We start from the raw sequence: 10,477 nt of genomic DNA on the forward strand, positions 1-10,477 counted from the left end.
TCAAGGTTATATATGCTTGTGAGTGGTGGTATTGAATTCCCAAGGCTGTGAATTTACATTTTTTTTTTTTAGTTTCACAAGGCTGTATTATCCCTTCCAAAGGGAAGGAATGCATAAGTTTTTTTTATTCTTTAATATAAAAATATTAATAAATTAATATAGATATAGTTTGTTACTATCCTTAGCTAACTGGAATTGACTTCATTAAGGTGAGATAAATAAGTAAATCCTAATGTTTTTAGTTTTTAAAATAAATAAGTTAAAATTAACTAGAAATTCAATTTTGAGTGACAATATTAGAATAAAAAATATATCAAGTACTTTAAAATGAATCTGTAGGGAGTGAGGGTATAATGAGATGAATTTTCTTAAAAATTCCTTAATTTTGTATTACTTAGCCTATTTATTTTCACTTATAGAGTTTAAATTTCATATACTATATACATTTTATTAACATTATACAACATTGTCTATAAGCAAATAGGCATTTCAAACTGTGCTAATACTTTTAGAAAAATAGAAAAGATTTAAAAATAAAGCTTAAAAGATTTGCATTATGTTAAGATTTTCACTCAAGATAATTTTTTCATTACATTGTGTATTTTCAGTATTTTCTTGAAACAGACTATCTATACATGTTATATCTGTTACTCTTGTAGAAACGATTTTTACCTTTTCAGGAATAACTAATATACTGAAATCACTCTCCCTTCACTTCTGTTATTGCAATCATTAATAAACATTTGTGTGGCAGTGCTATTACCAAGAAGTACCTAAGGTAAATACATACTTTACAAAATCTAGATTATGTTCTCAATTTGCACTCCATTTCCTCTTTCCACTTGGTTATACTTTCCCCACTTCTCTTGTTTATTTTCTTAATCACAACTTCCTGCACCTGTCTGAAGAACCACAGTGGTTACAGTTACAAGCACTGGATACAGAAACATTTCTATAGCCAGTTGATAAAGAATATTGATTTATTTGGGGTGCTTTTTCTTGCCACTCTACTGTTTTCTGTCCTTGTCACATTTGCTCCTGGTATTGGACACTTCTCTCTCAGTTGTTTATTTCATTACACACCCCTGCCAAACTGTACCCTCTGGAAAGACTACTCCCAAGTCTCATGGATACATTAACTTTAATTTAAAATACTGGGTTTCTTTTTGAGAGTTGGCTTTGTGTTGGGGTGTCTTAAAAAAGTCTATTTACTTCGGGAATCAGAGGATTTGTGAGAATTTCCTTCTCATGTTTTCTTTTCCAGTCCCCACCTTAATGTCAAATAAGGCGGGGTTGTGCATTTTGGATAACTTTATGTCCCAATAATACTTCATTTGTAATGCCTAGCTCCTGAACAGAATGTTAAGGAAAAGTAATACGCAGATAGTAAACCCCTAAAGATGGTTTAAATTTTTTTCTCATTTGCATAGCAAGATTTAATTTCCATCCCTTAAATATGACGAATTGCTGAGATTTTCTCCAGTTAATGCTTTTAACAGCTCCCAATAAACTTCATTAATCAGGCAAGCTAGAGGCCCAATGTGTAGCCTGGAAGCAGCTAATTTGCTTGATGAGACCCCGACTTTAGTGAATAAACAGGTGTATAATCTGAGGGCTTTATGGCCTTAATTACAGTCTAATCAGTTCAGCAGTTGGCGGGCAAAAGAGAAAGAAAAAAAGGTTGATGGTGGCAGGAGGGGACTCAAAGCCACTTTTCCTAAAAATAGGAGACATGCACTCTTTCTTATTACATTACTATCTCCAATTTACTCCCCCAGTCTGCCTCCTCTTTTCCCGATCTCTCGGCCTTCCTTTTCCTTAACCTCTACGTCCCCTGCTGCTGGTCTTAGCGTCTCCCCTGGAACCACCCCGCTTCCCGATCTCGGGTTCTGCACCTCCGCGGATACTGGTTTCTTCTTTTCCTCCGGCGACGGGGTCACTTTGCTCCTCCTCTCCTCGGCTTCTCCCTCTTTCCTCCCCTCCTTTCCCGCCCTCTCCTCTCCCGCCGGCGCGCCTCCCGCCTCCCGCTCCCCGCCGCACATCCTCCTTGTCACCCGTGGGCCGCCTGACAAATCACTTCAAGGGCAGCCGAACTTTGAAGGACAAGACAAAGCTTCAGCATATGGTCCAATCCCCAGATGTTTGTCTTTCTTCCTCTTCTCCTCCCGCCTCCCCCTTCTCTGGGTTCCTTTGGAAACCCTGCTCCTCGCTGCCGGCTCCGAGCGCGGCGCGCCGCTCCCTCTCCCCCACCTCCAAGTTCAGCGCCGGCTGAGAAGTAGCTGAATGTCCCTTTTACATCTTTTGTTTCAGCGGCCTCCCTTTCTAGCCGATGAGTGGGGGTTAAGGCGAGATTTCTTTAAACCTAATGATTTATGTTTAACTCAAATTAAAGCAAGTGTCCTAGCCAGTTAACGCGACGTCGGGGTGCGGAGGAGGGCCTGGGAGAGGCCGGGTGCAGCGCGGGGAGAGGGTGCTGCGGAACACTGGAGGGCTCTGGACAGGGCAGGGTCCCAAGACTCTTACGCTGTCCCAAGGGCTCCATCTGGGGAGCTGCTCCGGGTCCCTGCGCTATCGAGAACTGGGAATCCCCCAAAGAAGGGAAGGGCGCTCAGCAGTCGGCGACTGCGTAACACCCCCATCCCTACGGGCCCCAGCTGCAGAGGAAGCGACCCTCCTTGGCTTTACAGACCAAATCCTGCTGTTCCTCTGCAGGGAGGGTGGTGGAAGAGGCACCCCGGTTTGGGCAGATGGCTGCTGCTGCGCCTCGGGTGGTAGTGGGGAGGGGTCCTGCGAGCTGCGCGCCGGGTCAGTCGGGTAGGGCACTAGCCTCCTTCCGGGAAATGTGAGGGTCAGGGTAGGGAAGAGGCAGCGACCCACCGCTTCATGTGCCGATTGAATCCAGCTGGGCTCAAGCCCCAGGCGCCCTCGAGGCTCTAGAGTTGGCCGGACCCCACCGATCAGTGACTAGCCCTCCTTTTCCCTTCGGACCACCCAGACCTCCCACCGAGTGTCGTCTGGTCAGCGGATGACCCGACACCGCCGAAAACTGGTTTGGTGTGGAGTCGTGGACACCTGGGCAGGCCAGCTCTGGGGCGAAGGAATTGTTCCAAACTGCCAGGCAGTTTACTTTATTCCACCCCCTCCACCTCCATCCTCTTAGCTGTGATGGATCCGTAAGCGCCCAAAGTCAGACACACACACACACCCTTCTTAATCAGCTGCCTCTATATATAACCACACAACTTTACTGGCACTAGGTCAACAAAAGCCCAGAGCGCGGCGAGGAAGATAACCGCAGTGCAAACAATGAAATAAACGGGACGTGTATGTTTGCATATACATTACCCAGTGAAATCCGATTGTCCTAGGACAAGCTAGCACTCAAACGCTGCACTCGTTTTATTTCTCCGTAATTTTATTTGCCTACATTGAGAGAAGGTGGAAGGTAATAATCCTGCATAAGAAAAATAAAAGGGCATCCAGCAGTCTATTCTGTTCTACAAAATGTTTTAGAAGTCTGAGCATGTGGGAATGTCCTGTAGGACAGCGAAACTGGGCTCACCCAGAAATGCAAATTCTAACTCAAGAAACTGAGTTTACATATTCAGATGTTGTATTTATTGTTACCGCTCTCCACCTTGTTGGGGAGAGTTTTTCAGTTATTGACTGGGGTATGTTTTTGTTTATTTCTCTTTCAAACATTCTTTAATAGGTAACTTATTGTTTAAACTGAAGCGTTTAATTATTTTAGAGACCCAAACTCATATACATGAACAACATATACAGTAAAACACATAATCAATCTTCTATTCTTTACTTGTATACTAGAAAACAGTTTTACACAGAAGTATTATCTCATAAAATATTGACTTATAAAATACGTACTTAAAATATATTTTCACCACTTATAATCTCAATAAGTGGCTGAATTGGGAGATAATTAAAGTATATACATTATATTTGCAATTTCTTAGAGTATGGCACTATAAGGAACCATTTAAATATTGTGATATTAAATCCCAGTTTCCAAAGAGAACTACAGTAAGAACTTAAGAAAAAAAAAAAAAAGAGAAAAGAAAAAAAATTCTCTGCTACCCTCAACTAAGATCATATAGTCATTTTTGGACAATAAGTGAGCCTTGACCTTTTGTTCTTTTTCCTTTATGTGATCATAAAGAAACAAATGTCTGTGCTAGGACTGGATGAGTGAGACGTTTCTAAAAGAATGGCCACGCTCAGCATCCTCTACTTACCTAAACTAAATTACAGCTTAATAATATTGTGTCTCGCTGCACGAGTTCTCCTGTATTACCTGAGCGGTCTGGGGCATCTTGCTGCCTAATTTCTCTTTTGTATTATGTCTTGATAATCAAAATATATTATTCTTTCTTTTTTTTTTTTCAAAATATAATGGGAATCCCTCCTCCCCTGCCCCCAAGTTCTGAAAATTCTCAAATCGCCCTGGAGAAATACAAATGCACAAAGCACAGGCGAAGCAGGCCCTGTGTTCAGCACTCAATCATTTCCTGTCACAGGTGCAGCCACTATGCATTATCCTGCCATGATTGATAGAGTGGGTTTGTGCAGACTGGGGGAGCTGGGGAGGCTCAGATGGGGTCCTGTCATTTGGGCTCCATTTCATACTACCTGTAGGGAAAAAGGAATTCTTTGCAGGGATTGGCTGTTTAGTGAGTTTTAAATTTGAGTTCCTCATATATAATGGAAAGGTCATAATTTTTAAAAGTTAAGTATAGCTTTAAGCTTTATCTTAAAGTAAACTTCATGCTGGGGGAAAACAAAAACAAAACAGCTAATTGATAACAGACTTCATTTAGAGTTGGCATGCTATAGAAGTACACCTACAACCTAATTTCCCAGAATTACATTACAGATGTAGAGATTTTTTTCCTTAAATCTTAGTCTTTAAACAGAAGCCAAAATTTTGGGCTGATCCCCTCAAGTAACTTAAGGATACAACTATCTAATATTGAAACTGGTGTCTATATAAGAAGTTGAAACCATGCTGTCATGTCATTGTGAACCACTTTACTAGACAACAAATTATATTATTTGCCATTTAATAATGTGCTAAACATAGAGAATGTAAGATAAAACAAAGCAGAAATCTTTATCATTTTAGATTGTGGCTATACTTCATTTTTGCTGGGGAGCAGATTTTTGAGTTTGCTTTTGCTGTGATCAGTCAAGATCTTAACTAATTAATGTAAGATCAAAGTTGACAACCATTTCACCAGTGTTATGTAAAACTGTAAAATCCTCTAGGTCCTTCATTTCTTTTTGAAATGGCTAAAGGCAAAATGATTTGCATAAGGAAGTCTCAGATTTTAAAATGTAGAACTTCTTTCATTGGGATTTTTAAGTGGCTTTCAATGATGTCCACAGATGTTCAAGCACCCACTGCAATGCTTTAATATTTTTTCCTTGTGGTTCTTCCATACAGCCTAATAAATTGTTTAAAAATGATAGAACTGGGGAATTAAATGGCTTTGAAAAATGTTCCCAAATTTTTTGACACTAGGACATTCTTTTACATCAATATATCTCCATTTTATAATTGTAGCAAACAATATTAAATATCTCTGGAAAAATTGCCAGCTAAATTTTGTTCCTGAATATCAAGTTATGTTTTGTACATTTTTTAACTGACAAATTATACCCACATAAAATTAAACATTGTAGCCAGTAAATACTCTTTTAGAAAACAGAACTACATTTATAAAGCATTTTTTGTTTTTATATTTTTCCTATTACAGAAACTATCTGGCAAGTACAACAGATTAAAAATCTGATGTCTCAAATCATCAATATTTGGGGGTAAAGGTCTATGTAAGGAGCATTTATAAAGATATATTAATGGTAATTTATATTGCAGTCTTATCTTTTTTACAAGAATTAGAATGAAAAGAAACATAAAATCTTATATGTTTCCTAGTAAGTTTTCAATGTCTGGCAAATTAATTGACTTTTTTTTTATGTGAGCACATGCTGAGTAAATATATAGATTGCTATATTTGTAAGTATATCATATCTAAATACAAATAATATCAATCATTATATTTTAAGAAGTCTGTGCATTAGTTTCGTTTGGAACAATTATATTTTAAAAATCGGGGTTTTTAATTATTTTTTTGTTAGAAAAGCACATTTTAAGAATTTAAAATATAAAGGTAACATTAAGATGCATACCACTTTATTATAATTAGCATTAGGCTGTACTAGATTCATAGTTAATTTTGTCCACTTTGTTTTTATGCTAACCATCAATCAAGATGTTATATTTTAGTCATATAAAGTGTCCATGTTTCTTTAGTATGTCATTTATTATTATAAGATGAAAAATGTTTTCTACCTTACATAATAACACCACTGCATTAAGTTCTTATTCAAGAAGAAATAACTGTATGTATACATAGAGGAAAACCTGCAGTTTTCTTGAATACCAATGAGTTTTAGGTTTGAATTGAATTACATTTATGATTTACAGATAACATGGATAGGGACTGAAAGATGACTGTGGCTAAATGCAATAGAAACTTTGTGAAAGGATGCAAGAAACTTTGATTGACATTGGATGTGAATGCAATGTCTGTTCTTCTCATGGAGGGTATTTACAGTTTTTTAAAAATATTGATATGGATCTCAAAATTGGCTGAGAAGCCAAACTCATATCACACAGAAACAAGTAAACCTCTTTGTTGTGCGTGTGTGTGTATTATGCTAAAAGCAAACCCAGACTGGCAATATAATCATCATTAGGTAAGTTTATCAAAGCCAGATTCTGTGGCCAGGAGAAACAACTTTGTCTTTGCAGTTGCTTGCCACAGGAAGAAAAGTAGAGTAGTTTTACTTCTAAATGATAGGTGATACTGTTCAGTAAATAAAAACATCTATGCATTTCTATCAAACAGATATCAGTGCATACACAAGCATGTACACACTTTGTGTCATTCTCCAAAGAAAAACATAACGGCTCATGGATGAGAGTGAAGGAGGAAGAACAATAGAAGAAAATATGAAAAGCCAAAGCTTGAAAAATTTTTGGTTAACTTGAATAATGTCATTCCATTTTTTGTTGTTTGTTTGTTTGTTGCAATTTTTGCTTCTTGGAGGCTGTAGACACTGCTTATCAGGTTCAGGGCTCCTAAAGCACCTTTTGATTAGGAGCTAGGATAACAGCTTTCAAAACTACTCCATGTGAATAGAGGAAGCCAATGAGACAGCGACCTAAGGAAATAATAACTGTTGAGTTCTCTATTGGAAAGCCACAGTCCTCACCTTTCTGTATCTCCCTTTTCTCCAAGTAGAACTCAGTGAAGTTGCTTTTTGTTTAATGTCTTACAGCTTTTGATTCTTCATAGCTTATGAGGCTAGCTTTATTCCCCCCTGAAAATGATTATGTGTATAGCCTGCTAATGAAACTCTTTGAAGTAGAGTAGCAGAGTGATTTATTAATAGTAGTACTACTATTAATATACATAGGAGTAGTTCTCAAGTGACAGCAATATAGTTAGTAGTATTGAGAATACAAAAAAGACAGGACTCAAGTGCCTGTCATAGAAAAAGACAAATAATGTATAACCAAATCAGGTGCCCATTCAACCCAATAAATGAACTCAGAACCTTGGTGTCATTATTTTCTTTATAATATTTTTTTCTTAAAAAAATTACTAGAGGGCTGGGGATGTGGCTCAAGTGGTAGCACGCTCGCCTGGCATGCGTGCGGCCCAGGTTCGATCCTCAGCACCACATTCAAAACAAAGATATTGTGTCCGCCGAAAACTAAAAAAAAAATTAAAAAATATTACTAGAGCTACCATTCTAAATCATGTAGACAAACTGGATAAAATAAAAGGCATTTAGGTGGAAACTTGAATTTTCCGATTTTATTTTTAAACAAGCTCACAGTTGTTTCTTGCATGTAATAAAGATTGAGAATCACTATTTAAGACTCAAACTAAATGTTTTAGTCTTTCCTGGGAATGCATTTTTCTGAAATAATTTATATTGTAAGATTAGATTTATATCAGAATAAACTTCTTACACAAGGATTGAAATTGTAAATTTAGAAATTGGGAATCTGCTTAAATTAACCTTATGCACTATGCAATTGAGTTGAAGTCTTTAAAGTTGAGATGATGGACAAATAAATATTCTCCCTATATCCCGTTTTAATTCTATAAAGAACAAATATGTTGAGTAGTTATATTTCCATGCAGTAGTCTTTTAGATGTTTGCTTTTGATGACTGCATGAGTTGCTCTAAAGGCTCTGAAAAAGCACTCATTCTTTGTGAGGGTCTATCTGTCACAAGTCTGTTTTTCTTGAGTATGTCACTTTGCACTGCATCACTAAAAGGGTAAAAGAGCCATAGAAACACTGGAGAAATAAAAACATCCCACTGCTTGTTGTTTGACAAAAATGACAAAAGTGAAAAAAAATCTTTTCAGAAACACTTTAATAAATCAGTTAAGACTAAGATGTGTGTAAGAGAATAGGCAACATAACAGAGACTTGTTGACAGATGTTCCTTAAATGGGTTAATAGAAGTATGGTAAAGACCAGTGTAGAAAGCTTTCAGTCATTTCTTTTGTCTTCTAATCTCTTCTGAACTGTAGTCCCTTTCTATGGAGCACATCCTATAAAGGCAGTTAGCAAGTCACAAAGCAGGTGACACTATTGCCTGAGAGATGATGAGTTTGTTACCCAAGAATCTTGTGTGCCAAGTGTCTATTCAATACCAGCACAGTGAGAGGTGCCAAGGAGAAAAATCCAAGAACCCATGGACACTATGCATCTTCAAGCAACTTTCAACTTTGTAACAGAGAGTGGTTGCGGCAAAAATGAGTATTTTCTATTTATTATAAATACAAATTGGGTTTAAAGAAGATGGTAGCACTCTTTGTTACAAGTTTCAGAATCTGGCTTAAACCCAAGGAGAATACAAAGTTTAGAAAACTGAGAAGTCTTTGGACTTGCATCAGAAAAGGCCACACTGAGTATCTCTCCTATTCACCTAATGCTATATTTCTCTCCTAACTTACCTGTTATAGCAGAGTCAGCCTGACTGTAAGCCTTTTTCCCGCAATGTACCAATATATTTCCCAGCAGCTCCCACACCTATATGCTTGTTTGTGAAGGAGAAAAAGAGAATGCATCTTTATCCCAGTATTTTTATCAAAATCCTAACAAATGTCATATGCCTATCCCTGAACTAAATATGCCACCAAGGCAATTCAGATCCCAAGTCCCACTTTTAGAGCTGAGGATGAATTTAGCATTCTTGGAATTGCCAGCCTTGCCAAACAGATCTTGGGGCTGTTAAGAAGGAAGGAATGGAGGATAAAAAGAATAGCACAAACATCTAATATAGGGGATGAATAAAAGTCAGTGGCACTAGGCTGGTTCCATGAGAACTGAGAAGAGGAGAGAAAGTGAATTTGTCAGGTAGTGCAAAAGAAAAATCAAGCACAAAGTCAAGAATTGGGAATTAGCATGGATTGCAGGAACAATGAAATGGTTCTCAGCAAGACAAAAATAAAAAAAAAAAATTATGTTGGAGAGTACCAGAATTGGTGTTTGGGATCATATTTTGCAGGGCAAATAAGTTTAGATTTAATGAAGCAGGCAATAGGGAAGCATTATAGATGAGTAAAGGAGTCATATTGTAAATATTAGTTGGTTTACACAATTTTTTTCTTTCTCAAACCAATTGCATGTGTCTTTGTTTTTCTCCTCCCCCCCACCCTTCTTTCCTCCCCTAAGTAAATTGTTATTATGTATGAGGTCCTGGATATTAAAAAATAAAAGGCACAGACAGATCTTACAGGTAGAGAGTTCCCAGCCTAGTTACATCAGTAACACACTTCATTATGCAAACCATGCCAAATGGAGTTCACTCCCCCAACTCATTTATTAAAAATATTACTTTATATTCTGCGAGAGAATAATTGCATTTCCTGACTCCTTAGGTCTTTAGGTCATTCCTTCAAAGCCTGGCTTGGTCTTCTGTTTGGCCATAATAAAATAAACCCTAATGAGCTATGGGTGTGAGAAAGGAATTGCCAAGTCTAATCTGTGAAGGGGCACTCAAGTTATTTTGGGAAAAGCATAAACAAAAACTTCAATGCCTACAAAGGAAGGTGCAGGGCCAGAAGAGCTCCTGCGTGGTCACGAAGGAGCCCTCGCGGCTCCCAGTGGGCCCCAGAAGCCAGGCTGCTCTGTTCAGCGGGGACGGGTGTCAGGTTGCTGCAGGTGTCGCTGACGGCCGGTGAGTGATTGCGCCATCAGCTTCCTACCGCGATCCATCATGCGGCCCCAGCCGGTGAAGAATCACAGCCTCAGCAAGGTGCTGAGCCCAGCAACATATCATTAAACAAGGTTACCACCGGCAGATTTGTTCCCATGATCAATCTGGTCAATAACCGTTCCACCTCACTGTACAATTTCTCGCCCACCCC

The sequence above is a fragment of the Marmota marmota genome, unplaced genomic scaffold (assembly GCF_001458135.2).
Source record: "Marmota marmota marmota unplaced genomic scaffold, marMar, whole genome shotgun sequence".
Lineage (NCBI taxonomy): Eukaryota > Metazoa > Chordata > Mammalia > Rodentia > Sciuridae > Marmota > Marmota marmota.